The following is a 20,707-nucleotide window of genomic DNA, read 5'->3' as shown; positions in this document are numbered from 1 at the left end:
GGTGGGGAGGAGCAGGAAGCATCAACTCCCATTTGTGCCTTGACCAGGCAAGCCCAGGATTCAAACCAGCGACCTCAGGTGTTCCAGGTTGAGGCTTTATCCACTGCGCCACCACAGGTCAGGCTGACTTGTTTTTTAAAAGGTCGTTTTGGCTGCTGGTATGGGGAATAGCAAGAGTGAAAGTACCAAGAAAGGCTCTACCTTTTTTTTTTACAGTTTTATCTGACACTGGAATGTAATTCTTTTTTCTTTTTTTTTAAAGATTTTATCTATTGACTTTCGAGAGAGGAAAGAGAGAGAAAGGCAGGGAATGGAGGAGGAGCAGTAAGCATTGTAGTAATTGCTTCTCTAGGCAAGCCCTGGGTTTTGAATCAGCAACTTCATCATTCCAGGTAGACACTCTATCCACTCTGCCACCACAGTCAGGCTATGATGTTATTCTTTTTAAAAAAATTCATTTTAGAGAGGAAAGAGAATGAGAGAGAGGGAGAGAGAGAGAGAAAAGGGTGTGAGGAGCAGGAAGCATCAACTCCCATATGTGCCTTGACCAGACAAGTACAGGATTTTGAACCAGCAACCTCAGTGTTCCAGGTCCACACTTTATCCACTGCGCCACCACAGGTCAGGCCTACGATGTTATTCTTAACACATCTGGTCCCATATGTGGTATTGAATGTACATGGGTTTAGGAGATTCATGTTTGTAAGCCTTGTGATTATAATATAGAAAAAAAGAACTAAAATAAAATTCAGACATTTGATAGGAGAAACTTAATATAAATAACTAAAGGAGAATGTATATTTAATGTATGCCTAAACCCCATGTTGGAAGATCAGGAAGGAAATGTTTAGGTTAATTCAATCAGACACTGAACTAAAAGCCATTTCTGCCTAAAAAGCAAAGCAAAAGGAGCCATATTGCAAAAGAAAGTCCTTCTTAAAACAGATCGTATCTGGGACAGTCATGGTTTTATGTTTTGCTTATTCAGGAACTCCATTCTTTTTTTTTTTTTTTTTTGTATTTTTCCGAAGCTGGAAACGGGGAGAGACAGTCAGACAGACTCCCGCATGCGCCCAACCGGGATCCACCTGGCATACCCACCAGGGGCGACGCTCTGCCCACCAGGGGGCGATGCTCTGCCCCTCCGGGGGGGGGGGGGGTCGCTCTGCCGCGATCAGAGCCACTCTAGCGCCTGGGGCAGAGGCCAAGGAGCCATCCCCAGCGCCCGGGCCATCTTTGCTCCAATGGAGCCTTGGCTGCGGGAGGGGAAGAGAGAGACAGAGAGGAAGGAGAGGGGGAGGGGTGGAGAAGCAGATGGGCGCTTCTCCTGTGTGCCCTGGCTGGGAATCAAACCCGGGACCCCTTGCACGCCAGGCTGACGCTCTACCACTGAGCCAAGCCAGGGCCAGGAACTCCATTCTGTCAGTTTCCCCTTGAGTGGTGGTCCAAAGGTGTAGCAAGAATTTGCAGGCGATTTGCTGGCAAGGCAGAGTACCTATATCTTAACTAATAATGAGAAATAGAACTATCAATGAATCCAGATGTTAATTTCATCCAGTCAGAGTACCATCTCCCTAGACTTTGTTAGAGAACTTTTTTCATGTCTGTTGGGCATGGTCACAGATTATTTTACTTTCCAGAATTTGATGAGGTTTAGGAGACACTTCAATCTGATTAACAGTGGAAAGCACACTAGAATTTGAGTCAGGATACCTGTGCCTTATTTCTGAATCTCTAATTCCTGGCTCTGTGACCTTGTGCAAATTACTTTCTGGGTCTTAGTTTTCGCATCTGTAGAAATAGAAGATACTGATACATTCTTTTTAGGGTTATTTTGAGGACTGGATAGTTATTATAAGTGACATGTTGGCATACTGCCTTGTGTGGATTAAGTACTCAATTAATATTGGTCGAACCTGAACTCTGTAGGAAGTTGCTCTCAAAAAGCGATCCACACTAAGATGCAATAGAAAATAAGATGCAATATCAAATGATTTAATGTTGATCTTCTAAGAGTATTTGCAATTTAGGAGGGTTTTATTCTTAAAAACTCAAACATTTTAGTTATCTTTATTGCTGGGATTAGGGGGTACCGGTTGCATAAAATTCCAGGGTGTTTACTTTACCTAGGGCACTCCCTACTCTGAGTGGAAGAAGGAGATGCCTGGAGAGGTTCAGTCATTAGTCGGCTCCTACACTGGGTGTAGCTGGGATGTACCTCACGGAGGTATTTCAGTCCTCTTCCTGGTTACATTTTTGAAAGAGGTGTACCAAAGCTGAGCATTACTCCTAGGAATGGTTTACTCCAGAAGAGCAGGCCAGAAAAATTCCCAGTGAGTGAGTAAATGAATGAATAGAAGGCCATCGCTGTTCCCTGAGCCATTTACAAAAGGCAGCCATTGATTGTCCTCTAAAATATTCCCATTCTTTTCGTCCTCCCCTCCAGACTACCCATCTGTCCCAGTCCCCTCCCACGTTAGCCCAGCTACACCTCTCATTGTAGAACTTCAAGTTAGAATGCGGGTAAGGGATGGGGCCGAAACTGCCAAATGCCAGGCAATATAGGTGCTATATCTACAGTAACATCCCTGGTTGCAAGCTTAAGAAATCACTAGGGTCCCTACGCCTTTGAGATGACATCCACCTGACTTATGCCTTTCTCGTACCTTAGCTTTTTTTTTTTTACCTATCAGTTTTTCAGGACTCGATGTCATGCGCTCACATGATCTACTCCAAGGGTATACAATACAATACAAACCATGCCTTCTGTGCATCTTTAGTAAAAGTCAAAGTAAAAAGGAAATCTATACCAAAGAGCCTCTAGCTGCTGCTCATAGCTCATAGGTTAAATATTTCCACGAATAGAGAGCGTTGTCCCAGGCTGGAGTTAGGCCTGGTATCCGCAACTGCTTCCAATGTCTTGCAGATTGTAAAGACCCGGGGTCCTGCGCTAAGCTTCTCTCCCTCTTCGCCCGAACTACAACTCCCAGGATGCTCTGGACATAAGAGTGCGCAGGCGCCTGGGTGACGAAGGGGGAACTAGCCGCACATACAGTGCGGTCGAGGTGGGGGTGCTGGTGGCGGGTGGATCCGGCAACTCCCTGGGAGGCAGACGCAGGCAGACGGGCGGGTGCAGGGAACTGAATCCCAGTCAGTCCTCGCGCGTCTGTGAAGGAGTCGGTATCCCCAGCGGGCGCTAGTTAGGTAAGTCCAACCCGGTGCTTTCCAGGAAGTCCGTCTGCGGGCGCGGGCAGGGAGTCGCACCGGCGATGGTGGCGGAAGAGGGAGAGGTTGCTGCCTTCCAGTCGCCGGCCCGGTCTCCTGCCCTACGGGTCCCTCTCGGGCAGCGGGGCGACTCTGGGGGCTGCTTCGGAGCGACCCGGCCCGGGTGCGGACCGTGGGGCGCACTGGGCGTCGCCTGCGGTGGAGACGCGCGAACCTTGAGTCGATGAATCACTTGGGGGCCCGGCCTCCCTCGGTTCGGAACCGGCCCCTTCCCTCCGGCGGCAGCCCGCGCCCGCCGGGCGTGCGAGCTCGCGGTGACCAGCCGCCCCTCCCACCCACCCAGGAGAAGCTCGGGACGATCCTCCTAATAGGGTTTTCTCACCAATTCTCCTTCAAGGATTCTGCTTGTTGAAAGCTGGAAAGGGGAAAAAAACCCACACCTTAGGGCACACCCCTTTAAAAAAAGAAATCTGGCTTGTCTTGAACTCGCCGTTTTGATCTCTCTGCTCTGTCTTAGAATAAATTTCCTGGCTCCCTTGCAGCGCAGCTGGATCCGGCTAAGTTTGTGTATTGGTTTCTTGAGGACGTGACTGAGTCGTTATAGTTTTGCCTACGGAGGTTGTATGTTTCCTTTGGAAGCCGGCATTCTGATGATAAACAACTGATAAACAGCCGCAAGTTTTGTTGTTGTTTTATGTTTAGTTAAGAGTCGCATTTCCAGCTTGCCCTTGGCTTCTCTTAAAACCAGAAGTCATCTGGTAATGAACACTGCAGTAAAACTTATCCCAGGAGGTCGTACTGGAACAGGAAATAAGCCTGTGGAGATTTAAATTATGTGAGGTCTCCCGTGGTTTGTAACATTTTCGTGAGGCGCATGTTTCTTTTTCTGAGAATCTTTTAGATTTTTTTTTTTGTTAGATTAAATTGAGTAATTAATTTAAGCTTAGGAAAATAATTTTGGCCAGCTATATTTATTTATTTGTGCTAGTCTCTTATTCCTAGTCCTAGGCGCCTTTTTAACATCACTTCTTTCAGAACTCTCATTTTATTATAATACTTACAATCCTTTTTCTAACATATTCCTACAAAAGGAACAAAAAGGGAATTAAAGTGTCATATCCAATATATTCTATTTCTTTCAGCTTGCTTACTTTTGAACTTCTCAGGATTTCTAGTTTGCTCATCTTTAAAATGAGGTTTGTTGGAGCAGATGACCCCAGATGATTCCATCCTAAACATCTCGGATTATTAAAAATTCATTTATTTAATTCATTCAGGAAACATTGGCCATATGTGTCATTTCAAACTCTGTGCTAAGCATGGAGGAACAAAATTTAGTTTTGGAGGGTATCACTGACCTGCTCTGCTCAGTTTCCTTTAATCGTATTTTTATGACTAATTTCAAAATCTTGTTATAAATCCTTCAGGCCAGATTACTCTGTAAATAACTTCACTTAAAGTTAAATGTTGGCCCTGGCCGGTTGGCTCAGCGGTAGAGCGTTGGCCTGGTGTGTGGAAGCCCCAGGTTCGATTCCCAGTCAGGGCACACAGAAGCGCCCATCTCCACCTCTTCCCCTCTCCTTCCTCTCTGTCTCTCTCTTTCCCTCCCACAGCCAAGGCTCCATCGGAGCAAAATTGGCTCGGGTGCTGAGGATGGCTCCATAACCTCTGCCTCAGGTGCTAGAATGGCTCTAGCCTCAACAGAGCAACGCCCCAGATGGACAGAGCATTGCCCCCTGGTGGGCATGCCGGGTGGATCCTGGTCAGGCGCAGGCGGAAGTCTGTCTTACTGCCTCCCCACTTCTAACTTCGGAAAGATACAAAAAAAAAAAAAGTTAAATATGCTGGGGTCAAATCTCATTTCAATGATCAGTTTCACTCTAATCAGAGATTTTCAAGTCTGGGCTACTGGCCAATATAAATGGCCAGTTCTGTGCAACAGAAATGACTTAAATGGTGTAGTGTGGTGTTTCTGCAACTTGAACATGCATAAATCAGGGTTTTGTAGGTTTGAAGCTGGGTTCTAGAACCTGCATGTCAGGGAATGCTGTAGTTACTGTCAGTGCATGTCAAGGGTTGGGAGATACTTCAAAGTGTTTGTCACAATTTAAAGCTAGGTTCTGATAGCTGTAATAGTAGATGCATAGTAATGGCTTTATCTAGCTCTCAGTTAAAAAAAAATAATCCTACTCACTCTTAACAGAAATAATTGTTTTCACAAGTTTTTTCTTTTTTCCCCTACTTTCTCACCTTCTCTCCTCCTGTCTTTTTGTTGAATCCTGTCAGTTTTTTCTCTCCTCATCTTTTTCCACCTTCTGCTGTTTTTATTCACATTAATTCGATAAATTGCTGAGTCATCATTTGTTTTGGCCGGTCCTGTACAAGTCACTATCTTAGGCACATGGTGAATATAGACATTAAGATGCGGTTTTTGTCTGGGAACTTACTCTCTTTCAGATTAGACGTGTGCTTGTTTATAGTTCAGAGCGCTGTAAGAGCCATCTGTAGGGAATAAAAACATGCTGTAGGAGTTCAGAGGGAGAGATCTTTTACAGTTGTGGGGATGGGAAACAAATGAAGTCATTCTTTTTCCACTCACTGGTCATCTCTGCTTCCCAGGCTATACTTTGAGTGTATGTGCCATATCTATAATAGAATACAGTATACTTTTGTAAATTTGTTTATTTGGAACCTGGGGTGAATTGGGTATATGAACGTCGATTAGATCATTCTAATCGCATTGTCATAGGGAGGGTGAGAGGTGTTGGGGATTAAAATACACCTGGGTGGAGACCAACAGAGGGAGGGGAAAGAAGAAGAGGGAAGACAGGAGGACCCAGTAAAACAGTAGAAGGAAAGGGCTCAGTCGGTTTTCAGGTGTCGGTCTGATGTACACTGCTCTTTATTTAGGCTGCATTATCAGCTTTTTTTTTTTTAATTTTTATTTATTTTTTACAGAGACAGAGAGTGAGTCAGAGAGAGGGATAGACAGGGACAAACAGGAACGGAGAGAGATGAGAAGCATCAATCATTAGTTTTTCATTGCGCGTTGCAACACCTTAGTTGTTCATTGATTGCTCTCTCACATGTGCCTTGACCGCGGGCCTTCAGCAGACTGAGTAACCCCTTGCTGGAGCCAGCGACCCTGGGTTCAAGCTGGTGGGTTTTTTCCTCAAACCAGATGAGCCCGCACTCAAGCTGGCGACCTCGGGGTCCCGAACCCGGGTCCACTGCATCGCAGTCCAATGCTCTATCCACTGCGCCACCACCTGGTCAGGCTGCATTATTAGCTTTTAAAGATCAAATTAGCTGGCAGAGTTTCTTCATGCTTTTCAGTTCCCATTAAATTTAAATATCATAGGTTTTCTCTTAATTAAAATAATTGAGGGAGGGCATTATTCTCTAGACTGTTATAGTAACTAATGCACTGTCCTCTTTCTGTCATTGACCTTTCTTGCTCACATTTGATTTACATGCCTTATTTTCATTCCATTTTTATCTCAAGCCTTTAAAATCACAACTATAAAATCATATTGAGAGGAAAATGGTATCAAAAACAATGTTCTGGCCCTGGCTGGTTGGCTCAGCGGTAGAATGTCGGCCTGGTGTGCGGGGTACCCGGGTTCGATTCCTGGCCAGGGCACATAGGAGAAGCGCCCATTTGCTTCTCCACCCCCCCCCCTTCTTCCTCTCTTTCTCTCTCTTCCCCTCCCGCAGCCAAGGCTCCATTGGAGCAAAGATGGCCTGGGCGCTGGGGATGGCTCCTTGGCCTCTGCCCCAGGCGCTAAAGTGGCTCTGGTCGTAGAGCGACGTCCCGGAGGGGCAGAGCATCGCCCCCTGGTGGGCAGAGCGTCGCCCCCTGGTGGGCGTGCCAGGTGGATCCCGGTCGGGCGCATGCGGGAGTCTGTCTGTCTCTCCCTGTTTCCAGCTTCAGAAAAATACAAAAAAAAAAAAATAATAATGTTCTGCTGGTCCTCTAACAGTCCATTGGGAATTACTGAGTCATAGGTTAGATGTATAATTAACTTGATTAAAAAACTGCTATGCCCTAGCCGGATGGCTCCGTTGGTTAGAGCATCATCCTGAGGCACAGAGGTTGCCAGTTCAATTCCTGGTCAAGGCACAGACAGGAACAGGTCGATGTTCTTGTCTCTCTCTCTCTCTCCCTTTCTCTAAAATCAATAAAATAAACAACAAAGATTAAAAAAAACCTGCTAAAGTGGTTTATATATGAGTTCCAGTTGCTTCACATTTTTAATGTCACCAATTTTTAGTGTTATCAGCCATTTTTATTTTAGCCACACTAGCAGATATGAAATGGTAACTCATTATGGTTTTAATTTGCCTATTCTGGCAAATTAAATTCCATTATACAGTATTTCATATAAGTGGAATCATACACTATTCAGTCTTTTGTGACTGTCTTCTTCTTTCACCTTTGTCCACTTACCAGTTTGTTTTGAGAATCACTGAAATACAGACAAAGTTCCTTTACAAATGTGAATACTTTCTTACCTGTAGAGATATACACTCCCTCTGGTAGATGTGTTCAAACACCTACACATTCACTAAAGAGGGAACACAAACACACCAAGATAAACTTACAAACTGAGATAACTGATGGATGTAGATAACCCTTTGCAATTAAACACTTTCATATCTGGGCATACGTAAGCACTGTTAGCACAAGTACACACAGGTAAACACAGTTCTTGACGTGTTTTGGAGAAAAAGGAAGGCTAGGTAGAGAAGCATGATGGCAAGTTAAATTTATTTAAAGTGTATGTATTCTGGTGTTTAAGGCAATTCCTGAAGTTTTCAGTTAAGTTTTTTTAACCAGTAGCAATTGTTTCACAGGTATATATTTAATATATATAAAGATATGTATATAGACTTGCAGGTGGTTTCTTAGCCAATTGCATAAAGCAAGCTCTTTGAGTAGGATATTATTAATCATAATTATAACATAAAAGGATTTGCATGTGGAAAATTATAACCAACAAAATGTTTTGGTTCCCTGGGTGTGGGGTTATTTTAATGAGGACTTGTTAAAGAATATTTACTTGATATGCATACCAGTGAAAAGAAGGGAGTCTGGCATCTATTCATACAGCTCTCACCTTGGGGCAAACATGGCACAATTGATTAATACCAAGATTTATTTTTGATCATGGTGGATTCAAGTTAGTATTCTTAAATAATTGCTCTTTTCTCTCTCTCTCTCTCTCTCTCTTTAATATGGCCACTGGGGTGCTATGGCAGGAGCATGGGAGTAGGTAGGGGGTGGATAAGAAAGCTTCATTCAGTTGGGAAATATCAATAAGTATGTGATTATTTGAAAATCAAGGCCCCTTCCCACCCACCTGCTCTATTTTTCTGCTGTTTATCCCTAATACACTATTTACTATTTCTTTGGAGAGAATCAAAGGATGATGCACAGAAATGGACCACAACAGATTAGCACATTTTCACCTCTGCAAGACCTTTGGTGCAGTCGGGCGTTTCTTGTCCTCAGCACACCCTCTACACCTGCCTCTAGTTTCTTGAGCCCCCACTCCTCCTTGTCAAACCCTCTCATGTCCTACTCACCTAAGATGTAGGGTGACTTCTCAAGTAAACTCGTGAGTGTAGTTTGCTCTCCACCAGAGACCAGTGCTTGTTACTGCATTCAGCCCCTTAGCCTTCTCTCCTGCCATATCCTCTTTTCTGCCTTTCTTTTTCCACTGCCACAACTTTAGTGCTGGCCTACACCTGCTTTCGAGTAGGACACCTCTTCAAAAAAGTGTTGTTTGAACTTGTCACTGGAAGATGTGAAAGGATTTGAACATGAGAAAACGGGGGAAAGGGTACTATATATCAGATGTAATGAGCCGTGCGATCGAGGGCTGGAGACAGAAGAGTGTGGAGCTGTATTTAGTTTCTTGGCTATACTACAGAGTATGCGAGGATCTTCACTTTTCTTCCTCTCCTTTCCCTGGCTCCCTTCCCATCCTGTCCCCCCACGCCCCTTTAGCATGAACTTTGGTCTGTTTGCTTAGTATATACTTCTCCCCACCTCTATCCAGCTAAATCTCTCATTCCCTGATCACCTACAGTGATGTGATCTCTGAACTTCTGTAGCACTAATTTCAGGACCATCTTTTGCCAGTTAATTATATTGTACATTGCCTTGCCTGACCCGTGGTGGTGCAGTGGATATAAAGCATTGACCTGGAATGCTGAGGTCGCCAGTTCAAAACCTGGGGCTTGCCTGATCAAGGCACATATGGGAGTTGCTGCTCCTCCTCCCTTCTCTCTTGCTGTCTCTCCTCTCTTTCTAAAAATGAATAAATAAAAATCTAAATATATATATATACATTGCCTTGATTTTCTTTTCAAGTTTTATGTGCCGTGTCCTGAGCAGTGGCCTGGCATGTGAAAATCTCGGGTTTGGTTCCTGGCCAGGGCACACAGGAGAAGCACCCATCTGCTTCTCCACTCCTCTCCCTTTCCTTTCTCTGTCTCTGTCTCTGTCTCTCTGTCTCTCTCTCTCTCTCTCTGTTCCCCTCCGGCAGCCAAGACTCCATGGGAGCAAAGTAGGCCTGTGCGCTTGAGGATGGCTCCATGGCCTCCGCCTCCGTCTCAGGCTCTAGAATGGCTCCTATTGCAATAGAGCAACGTCTTGGGCAAAGCATCGCCCTCTAGTGGTCTTACCGGGTGGATCCCGGTCGGGCCCGTGCAGGAGTCTGTCTCTCTGCCTCCCCGCTTCTCACTTCAGAAAAATACAAAAAAAAAAAAAAAAAGGTTTTATGTGCCTATTTCATTCTCCCAAATTGAGTATATTAATCGAGGTTCTTAGGATACAAACCCACTTAAGCTAGCCTGCTAGAAGAGGCTGGCAGGGCTGGCAGTTGTAGTGGTGGTTTCTTTAAGGTGACAGCTCCCTGAAATGAGCTACAGCTGGACCTAGAGAAGGTGGTGGGGAAGTCCCTGTCCTGTTTCCTCCATCTTTGTCTTGTGTGGACTGTCCTCAGCTTCTTGGTGTGCCTCTCTGCTCCCTTCCAGAATGTTAATTTGAATTTTTAAACATAGTGTGCTTTCCAGTATTATCTTGACGGTTGAGTTTTTGTTGCCCTCTCCCATGCTACACCTGAGGCAAGTGCCTCCTTCCCACCCTCACCCTAACCCTGGCCTGCTGCATTCTCACCTTGACACACAGGCTTCCTCGTGGCTTCTGCTTCTAGCTTACATGTGACTTTGGCTTGCTGTGATGCTGCCTCCAGCCTGGTTGATAGATCTCTCAACTGAGGTTTTGTTTCCCAGCTTTCTAGATTCCTGGAGAATTAAATATTATCCATCTTGCTTGGGTTGAGGGTAACTCCTGTACCAAACATCTGTGTGTTTGGGGGGCATTATTATGCGGTTGCTTAGGCTATATACTTCACAGGGCCTGTGGGTAGGGTGGTCCCAGACAAGGGGATTTAGGGTTGGTCATCCTCAAACATGCTTACTTTGCATGGAGGTCAGGTGTCTTTTTTCATATCTGCACTGCATCTAGCAGATCAATAGCTAAAAAGGTGTGTTTCTTATTATTGTCTGTTTATTGCTGTGACTCTCTGACCATTTGACCATTAGGATTAACTTTTGGACATATAGGCTAATCAGATCAATATTTTTAATATTTAAAATTATAAAAATTTGTTTTATTAGAATTTGACAGGTTTCTAATTTTAGAGGAAGTCAAATATATTTTAAACATATTTTCTAGTTTGGAAAGAATGAGGGTATAGAACATGGATAATCAATCAAACAAAGAGCAGTAACAGGTCTTTACTGACTTTGCCCCCAGTCCATTAAGGATATGGTAAAACTAGGTGCTCCCAACATTGAGCTCAAACCTAAGCCTCCCTTGTTATCCTATTATACATTTATGTAGGATCTACTATGTTACAGACACTATGTTGGGCTGACAATATAAAAATAAAAATAAGTGCCTGCCCTCAAAGTCCTCACAACTTATGGAGGATATAGATATTTACACAACTGATTACAGTATGGTGAGATAAACATTAAAGAAGTTGTGGGCAAGAAGTGATTTAACACCTCACTTCTGTTTCGTATACATTTATCTCTCACTTTTTTGTATTCTCTTTTTTAGTCGTCATGTATCACCCAATTTCTGCAATTAATTGTCTGTTATATGGATCACAGTATAATAATATGTCCTTTACCTAGCAAGATCTAAGATAAGATAGTATTCTTTAAAAATGAAGTTTGGCCTGACCTGTGGTGGTGCAATGGATAAGTGTCCACATAGAATGCTGAGGTCGCTGGTTAGAAACCCCAGGCTGGCCTGGTCAAGGTATATATGGGAGTTGATGCTTCCTGCTCCTCCCCCCTTCTCTCTCTCTCTTTCCTCACTAAAATAAATAAAAACTAAATAAAAATGAAGTTTGGAGAGAATTAATAATTTTATTAGCTAACATTTTTGAACACTTGCTCAGTGTCAAGAACTGTTCTAAGGTATTTTTATGTATTCATTTAACGAATGAACATAATTAGCTCCATGAGATAGAAACTATTATTTTCACTTGACAGGTGAGAAAACAGAGGGACAAAACATACAATAGTTCATATACACATACAATAAAATCCAAACTATATGAAACTACTGAAATAATGAGAACCCTACAGCTAGTGGAGGTAGTTTCTGGGGGAGAGGAAATGGAAGGGTTGGAGGAGGAAAGAAAATGTTTAAGATATAATGCTAAAAAAGCAGAACTAATGAAAGAAGGGAAGTCTGAGAAATTGCTATTGACCAAGAAGCTTGGTTTACAGCCCCCATGATCACAAGGTCTGCTTTGGCACGGGTTCTTCTAAAAAAGGCTAAATGACATTTTAAATCTCTTTGATAGTAAATAAAGGAAATCAGGAGAGCCACAAAATATAGTCTTAAAAAGCTATATTTTGGTATTTTTCATTTTCATTTGTAGTGAACTATCCTATCTTAATATGAAAAATTTAAGTGTTTGTACCAGAGGTTTTGTGTCTTTTGTCTTGAAACTCCAATAAAACCTGTGAATGCCCTCTCTGTACTGTACTGTTGTTGGATGCTTCACCATGTGCAAATACTTCAGCTCAAATCACCAGAGTTTTTTTTTAAACAATTTTATCAAGGTATATTTACATATCATAAAATTCATCCATTTTAAGTATACAGTTCAGTAATACCAAATTAACTTTTCCTATAAAAAAAGTTTTTATTTTTTTGCAACAGAGACAGAGAGAAGGACAGATAGGAAAGGAGAGTGAGAAGCATCATTTCTTTGTTGCACCACCTTAGTTCATTGATTGCTTTCTCCTATGTGCCTTGACCGCGGGGGGGGGGGGGGGGGGGGGCGGGGAGGCTCCAGCTGAGAGAGTAACTCCTTGCTCAAACCTTCGACCTTGGGCTTCAAGCCAGTGACCTTTGGGCTCAAGCCAGTGACCGTGGGGTCATGTCTGTGATCCTACACTCAAACCTGCGACCCTGCGCTCAAGCTGGTGAGCCTGTGCTCAAGCCAGCAACCTTGGGGTTTGGAACCTGGGTCCTCTGCGTTCCAGTCCAATGCTCTATCCACTGTGCCACTGCCTGGTCAGGCCCTATAAAAACACTCTTAAGTGTTCTTTTTGTTCTATAAGGGGATAGTCATCTTGCCCTTTTCCTTTTTGTTCCCAAGATCACTTGTGGATTATATGGATGTTGCCCCTGACTGCCACATGGTTACTTACACGCACCCCGTCTGTTGGTTATTGCTTCAGTTATTCATCCTGCATATGATAGCGCCTTGTTAAGGATGAGGTTCTCTACAGTTGGGACACAGGGGCAGGGTGGTGAGGCGGTGTCATTTTCTTGGAGAATAGACCCCTCTGCCGGATTGACTGAGCGGACTCATTCTCCCTCCTTAGGTATTCTCCACCGGTGAGAATTACTTAACTCCAGGGCTTACCAAATTTCTTTGATTGGTTCTATATTCCCCATGTGAGATATAAAGACACATTAGGCAAATTATAGGCAGGTGCCTCTTGAAACATTAACTGCTTCTCCATGTTAATCTGAAAATTAATTGAATTGCCATAGCAAAGCTTGGTATGTCCCCAGATCCTTGAGATTGTTTAGAGTGAAACCAGTGGCATCCCTAAAAGTCACAAGTGTGCTGCTTCTCTGCAGGTGTGTGGAAAATGCCTTCCCTATGTAGGAGTGAGGCATGGTCCATTGAGGAGCATGCAGTCATACCAGTTAGGGCACCGGACACCTGAATCAGGTATTGGGGCAAAATGGTATGGTGCACCCTGAACATTGTTAACCTTTGGAATAGAAAATAGTAATTAATTAGGGTTGGAGGAGCTAGGAAAGGCTTTGGAGAGAATGGTTTTGAGCTAGTCTTTGAAGGGTGTGTAGAGTTTGGATAGGATGGAAAGGTGAAATTTGGGGATAGGGTAGGAAGGATTGGTGAAGAGGAGTGCACACCATTGTGGGAAACAAATGAAGCCAAGGTGTGAAGCTGAACTTAGGGTATTTGTGAGACCCCGAGGAAGCCAGGCTGATTAGAGCAGAATATTCTTAGTAATTGTTATTGAAAATAGGAAAGTGGAGTTTTATCAGGATCACCTGAGAAACTGTCAAAATACAGACACTTAACAAATAAGAAAAGTTTCTAAACAAAGGAATCAAATATAAAAAGCACTGTTTCAGGAAGCATAGTTAGGGGACTATGATCAAGATCTTTAGATCAGGAAGACAAGAGCTTAGAGTCAGGCAAGGAGTTTGTCCCTATATGGGAGAGCTTGGTAAAGCATTGTTTTTACTTCCTGTCTTTGTGAGGCTCCAAAAATTTTTCTGGGTACTGGAACCCTTCCTAGGAAAGGGTGGGTCCAGAGAAGGCCTGCTTAGAACATTAGAGAAAATTAAAGTTGTTTCTCTTGTTTTTTTCTTAGGGAAAAGGAAAAAACACCCCAAATCTGGCCCCAGTCCCAGTTTCAGAGTTTTTATTGGGGGGTGGGTTGATTATCTTTTTTTTATTTCTTCCCACAAACAGTAAAAAAAAGTACAGTCAACTCAGCAAGAGGGATCCGATGTTTTAAAATCGTCACAGTGCAGAGGGCCAGAGTTTCAGTTACACAGGGACTTTGGTTTCCATGTTACACAGGGACTTTGGTTTCCATGCTGCGGAACTTGGGAGAATACTACATAATCGTGTATTACTTGAAATGATTTTTACTATTTGTCTCATAGATTGTGAGTGTTTGTTTGTTTGTTTGTTTTTTTAATGTTTCCATTGATTTGAGAGAGTGAGAAAGGGAGAGAGGGGGGAAAGGAGAGGGAGGGAGCAAGAGAGAAGCATCAACTTTTTCGTTTAGTTGAGTACTTACTGATTGCTTCTCATACATGCCCTTACTGGGAATCAAACCCTCGACCTCTGGCACTCCAAGACTAGAATGATGCTTTATCCACTGAGCCACTCAGCCAGGGCCTGTCAGTCCTTTTCTTAATTAATGTCCTGAAAGTCTTTCAATAGAACTCTGATGGCTAATGCTTTTTTTTTTTTTTTTAGATTTTATTTATTCATTTTAGAGAAGGGGGGAGAGAGAGGAGGGGGAGGAGCAGGAAGCATCAACTCCCATATGTGCCTTGACTGAGCAAGCCCAGGGCTTTGAACCGGCGACCTCAGCATTCCAGGTCGACGCTTTATCCACTGTGCCACCACAAGTCAGGCACGGCTAATGCTTTTTGTTTTGCTTTTCTACCAAAGCATTTTGTGCGATTATTTGGGTGTGGTATGCATAATTCAAAAGTCAGAGACAATATTTGTTACTTTTTTTAAAATACAAAGCATCAAAATGCAACAAATGATTGGACTGTCCTTTAAAATAAAATAAATGCACATGATAGAAAACTCAAAAGGGACCACGGGATATGTAGTGAACAAAAGTGAATGCTTTCCCTGTATCTTCAGCTCTTCACTTTGTCTCTGGTTCTTACGGATCCTTTCAGTTATTACTGAGGCACTTTTTAAAAGTTGAGTGATCTTAAACTTTTAGATTTGGAAGGATCTTAGGGTTAATTTCTTTACCATTACATTCTTGTAATAATAGAGAAAAGTGGGTCAGATTTGAGTAATGGATGTGGATGAATGATGGTGTTGGGTGGCCCCTCTAAAGTTCCTTAGAATATCATTGTCTAAAACCAGTGCCTTTATGAAGCCTGTTTCCCAAATGCCTCTTTCTGAATTCCACAACTATTTTCCTTACTCTAAAGTTTTTTAAAATTTTTTTTATTTTTATTTTTGGCAGAGACAGAGAGAGGACAGATAGGGACAGACATACAGGAAGGGAGAGAGATGAGAAACATCAATTCTTCTTTGCGGTTCCTTAGTTTTCATTGATTGATTTCTCATATGTGCCATGACCCCTGGGGCTACAGCATACCGAGTGACCCCTTGCTCGAGCCAGCAACCTTGGGCTCAAGCTGGTGAGCCTTGCTCAAACCAGATGAGCCCGCACTCAAGCTGGCGACCTCGGGATCTCGAACCTGGGTCCTTCTGCATCCCAGTTCGATGCTCTATCCAGTGCGCCACCACCTGGTCAGGCCTTACTCTAAAGTTTTAAAAAAAAATATCTTCTAGTATTATCCTACTCTTGAGTGTCTTGGTTTTCAAATTTAATTAAAATAAAGGCAGTAATTAGATGCTTTTACATTTATTTATTTATTTATTTATTTTAATTTATTTTTTTTCTGAAGCTGGAAACAGGGAGAGACAGTCAGACAGACTCCCGCATGCGCCCGACCGGGATCCACCCGGCACACCCACCATGGGGCGATGCTCTGTCCACCAGGGGGCGATGCTCTGCCCATCCTGGGCGTCGCCATGTTGCGACCAGAGCCACTCTAGTGCCTGAGGCAGAGGCCACAGAGCCATCCCCAGCGCCCGGGCCATCTTTGCTCCAATGGAGCCTTGGCTGCGGGAGGGGAAGAGAGAGAGAGAGGAAGAAGAGGGGGAAGGGTGGAGTAGCAGATGGGCGCTTCTCCTGTGTGCCCTGGCCGGGAATCGAACCCGGGTCCTCCGCACGCTAGGCCGACACTCTACCGCTGAGCCAACCAGCCAGGGCTTACATTTATTTTAAAAATAAAATAAAGTAAGGCAGAAGTAAATGTGCTACTTTAGTGTTTTACTGTATTAATAAAATTTATATTTAACTTTGTGGTTGGACTTTTTTTTTGCATTCATTCCTATGATTTATAATGTAGTGAGAATTTATGTTTTCATAAAAAACATTTCTAATTTGGTTATGGGAAAATAGTAAATCATCTGGAGAAATTTGCTTTATTTAGTGACTTTTCAGGAAAGCATTTATTAATATGGTCATTCCATTTTAACTTTTTTTTAAGTGTTTAACACCATTGTTTGACTTTGTTAACTTTGTTGTTGTTTACTCTGTCTGTTCCAGTTTTCAGGTCCCTTTCCTGGAGTATATCACTTTATTGTTTCTGTGCTTTTCTAGCATGATTCTGCTTTCATATTTTACTTTTCTACTTAAACATTGTCCATCTTGGCAGTGATGAGGGATGTTACTGTTTTTCCCCCAAGGTTGGGTGAAATAATGTTTCCGTAAGGTCATAGTGATACAAGATAGCTGAGCCAGTTGAGCCCAGGGCTAAAATGAACAGGTTATCACCGTGCCACTGCTCTCATTTGTCCTGCAATGGCTGCCTGAGGACTGGAGCAGTCTGTACCCACTGGGGAAAAGGCTGAGATACTTTTTGTTGTTGTTTGGGTTTTTTTTGTTTTTTTGAGAGAGCAGAAGAGAGGAGAAGGAAGAAGAGAGAAGCATCGACTCGTTTTTGCACCTAGTTGTGTGTCATTGCTCACTTCTCACGCCCTGACCAGCTCAAACCTGCAACCTCAGGGGTCAGGCTGGCGCCCTTGGAATCAAGCCAGTCAAGCCGAGGGCCCCAGGCTGGCAAACCACTAGCCTTAGCACTCCAGGATGACACTGTCCACTGCACCACAGGCCAGGGCAGGAAAAGGCTGATTTGCAGTGTCTGTCATGAACATGGAGGAGCCCATTGTCAGAACCAGGGCTATATTTGGCTGTTCCTCATTGTAGCCCAGTAAGCTGAGAAGTGACTTGCTCAAAGTTACAGAGCCCTTAATTCCATGGATCTACTCACCTTCTCGCTCCCAGTTCAGTGCTAGGAGCTAAGTGCTGGGATTTTTCTTCCAAAGAAATCTGGTGTTCCTTCTGAATTTTCTTTCTTTCTTCTTTTGAGTGAGAATTAAATTGTTAGGTACTCAAGTTGGTCACAGTTTGTTTGGAAAAAACTCAGAAGTATTAAGCAGCTTAAAGGTAGAGAAGATTCTCGTTATTCTAGCAAAGAAAATATTTCGGCTTGAGTTGCATCTAGCTAAAATTTAGAACTTTTCCTTTATTTTTAAGACTAGGTTTTCTGCTTAAATATTTAAAACAATACTATCTTACATCCATTACCCCCCAACCGGACTCATCCTTCTTCAAAAGAGGAAAGGTTGAATTTATTAGAAAGAATGAATTTTATTAAAGATATATTGTTGGTTCATATGAATTGGCCTGGAAGAATTAAAACAGTGGTCCACAACCCCTGGGCCGCGGACCAGTACTGGTCCGTGGGCCATTTGGTACGGGTCCACAGAGAAAGAATAAATAACTTACATTATTTCCATTTTATTTATATTTAAGTCTGAACAATGTTTTATTTTTAAAAAGTGACCAGATTCCCTCTGTTACATCCATCTAAGACTCACTCTTGACGCTTGTCTTGGTCACGTGATACATTTATCCATCCCACCCTAAAGGCCGGTCCGTGAAATTATTTTCTGACATTAAACCGATCCGTGGCCCAAAAAAGGTTGGGGACCACTGAATTAAAACACTTAGTAGAATGACACAGGATAGGGAGATTCTTTAAGAAATTTTTAGCTTGACCAGGCAGTGGCGCAGTGGATAGAGCGTCGGAGTGGGACGCAGAGGACCCAGGTTTGAGACCCCGAGGTCATCAGCTTGAGCGTGGGCTCATCTGGTTTGAGCAAAGCTCACCAGTTTAGATCCAAGGTCGCTGGCTTGAGCAAGAGGTTACTCGGTCTGCTGAAGGCCCATGGTCAAGGCATATATAAGAAAGCAATCAGTGAACAACTAAGGTGTCGCAATGAAAACTTGATGATTGATGCTTCTCATCTCTCTCCGTTCCTGTCTGTCTGTCCCTATCTATCCCTTTCTCTGACTCTCTCTATGTCTCTCTAAAAAAAGAAGAAGAAATTTTTATTTTCAGCGGTTATCTACTGTACCGTTTGATGTTTTGGCCAAAATCACGCAATATTTTGCAAATACAAATAACAATACACACACACAAATGACAATTATAGCCATATACTGCGTGTATATTAGTATTTATTTTTTGATCATTGATTTGGTAAATCTTCATATGAAAAATTTTCTCTGACATTTTCCACATCTTGTGGGCTTATTTTGGTGGTTAAGATAGTTCTCATAATCCCAGAGCACTTTCTTCCAGGTTTTACAAAACCTTACCTTTTTAAAGTCTCGAGAATGCTAGGACAGCTTTCATGTAAAAAATTTTATGCCTTATTAACTGTTGTTTGGGGGTGTGTTTTTTTTGTCTTGTTTTTGTTTTTAGTGAGGGAAAGAGAGAAAGGGAGAGAGATGAGAAGCATCAACTCGTAGTTGTGGTATTTGAGTTGTTCATTAATTGCTTCTCATATGAACCTTGCCAGGGGTGGGGGAGGTTCCAGATGAGCCAGTGGCTATGTGGTCATGTCAGTGATCCCACACTCAGGCTGGTGACCTTGGGGTTTCAAACCTGGGACCTCAGCATCTCAGGTTGATACTCTATCCACTGTGCCACCACTGGTCAGGGTGATGCCTATTAACTGTTAAAAATCAGGTCTACAAGCATTGCTAACTTCAATCATGAACATCTTAGTCACGGCACATTTTGTTCAGAATAGTTGATTTCTTCTGCGATAGTTTCTTCATTTTGAGGTAGGTATATTTTTCTGAATAAATACATTTTCAGTTGAATAATGATATACTTCTTAATCTTTGTTGTGGTACAAATGTTGATATGTAGAATTGCTAGAGAATAGGGTTCTGCATACCATGGATGTTAAAAGGAAGTGGAGAAGGAGAAGAGACATCCCAGTGATGGATTCTTTTTAGTGTACTGCTCAGGTTGTACTGTAATGATGGAAGGTGGCAGGGGAGCATCTGAGGGAGAATTAGATCTACAATTGAGTAGTATAGTCTCTGTGCCTTTTGTGTGCCGTATCTTTGATTCTTATGATCTCTTAAATTCAAGTTTGAGAACCATTTATAAAGTGGGGACCTAGTGCCTGACCAGTGGTAATGCAGTGGATTCAGCATTCGATCTGGGACACTGAGGTCCCAGATCTGAAACCCAAGTTTGCCATGTTGAGCATGGGCTCATCTGGCTTGAGTGCGGGCTCACCAGCTTGAGCGTGGGATCACAGACATGATCCCGTGCTCACTGACTTGAACCCAAAGGTCACTTGTCTTGAAGCTCAAGGCCGCTGGCTTGAACAAGGGGTGGGGCTTGGCTTAAGCCCCCCACCCCCACCTCGTCAAGGCACATATGGGAAGCAATCAATGAACAACTAAAATGACTCACTACGAATTGATGTTTGTCTATCTCTCTCACTTAAAAAATAAAAGTAAAGGCCCTGGCCGGTTGGCTCAGTGGTAGAGCGTCGGCCTGGCGTGCAGAAGTCCCGGTTCGATTCCCGGCCAGGGCACACAGGAGAAGCGCCCATCTGCTACTCCACCCCTCCCCCTCTTCTTCCTCTCTCTCTCTCTTCCCCTCCCGCAGCCAAGGCTCCATTGGAGCAAAGATGGCCCGGGCGCTGGGGATGGCTCCTTGGCCTCTGCCCCAGGTGCTGGAGTGGCTCTGGTCGCAAAAGAGCGACGCCCCGGAGGGGCAGAGCATCGCCCCCTGGTGGGCGTGCCGGGTGGATCCCGGTTGGGCGCATGTGGGAGTCTGTCTGACTGTTTCTCCCCGTTTCCAGCTTCAGAAAAATACAAAAAAAAATAAAATAAAAGTAAAAATAAAGTGAGGACCTAGAACAAGAATCTGTTCTATGCAATTTTCTCAAATTCTTTTCCTCATTCTCACAGTCCCTTTCTTCTCCCTATGTCCTGCCCTTCCAGTCAAATGCCTCCCCTCCCCCAAAACAGTACTTCGAATGAAGAGGCACTTAATAAATGTATACAAATATATATATTGATTTGAAGGTGGAAAAATTGATCAAGGTAAAAAAGCAGATTTTTCAGAATTAAGGGAAAAATCTGGTTTTGAAGCCCAGGAAGTTCACAAGGGATGAGACTGAGGAAAGATGTTAGGATTTTACCTTTTGTTCACTGCGTAAAATTCAACTTGCTTTTAGCATAGTTT

The 20,707-nt window shown here is 43.3% G+C and overlaps 1 protein-coding gene across 1 annotated transcript in view; it reads left to right on the top strand.

Moving 5' to 3' along the window:
- Window positions 1–3,013: 3,013 nt before the first annotated feature.
- Window positions 3,014–20,707, top strand: part of TMOD3 (tropomodulin 3) — a 79,622-nt gene continuing 61,928 nt past the window's right edge. The window contains exon 1 of the mRNA XM_066341771.1: window positions 3,014–3,204. The gene's annotated coding sequence lies outside the window, so the exon portion shown is untranslated. The remainder of the gene's footprint in view (window positions 3,205–20,707) is intronic.

Source organism: Saccopteryx leptura, chromosome 6, assembly GCF_036850995.1.
Source record: "Saccopteryx leptura isolate mSacLep1 chromosome 6, mSacLep1_pri_phased_curated, whole genome shotgun sequence".
NCBI lineage: Eukaryota > Metazoa > Chordata > Mammalia > Chiroptera > Emballonuridae > Saccopteryx > Saccopteryx leptura.
This window is presented reverse-complemented; position numbering and strand designations above follow the sequence as displayed.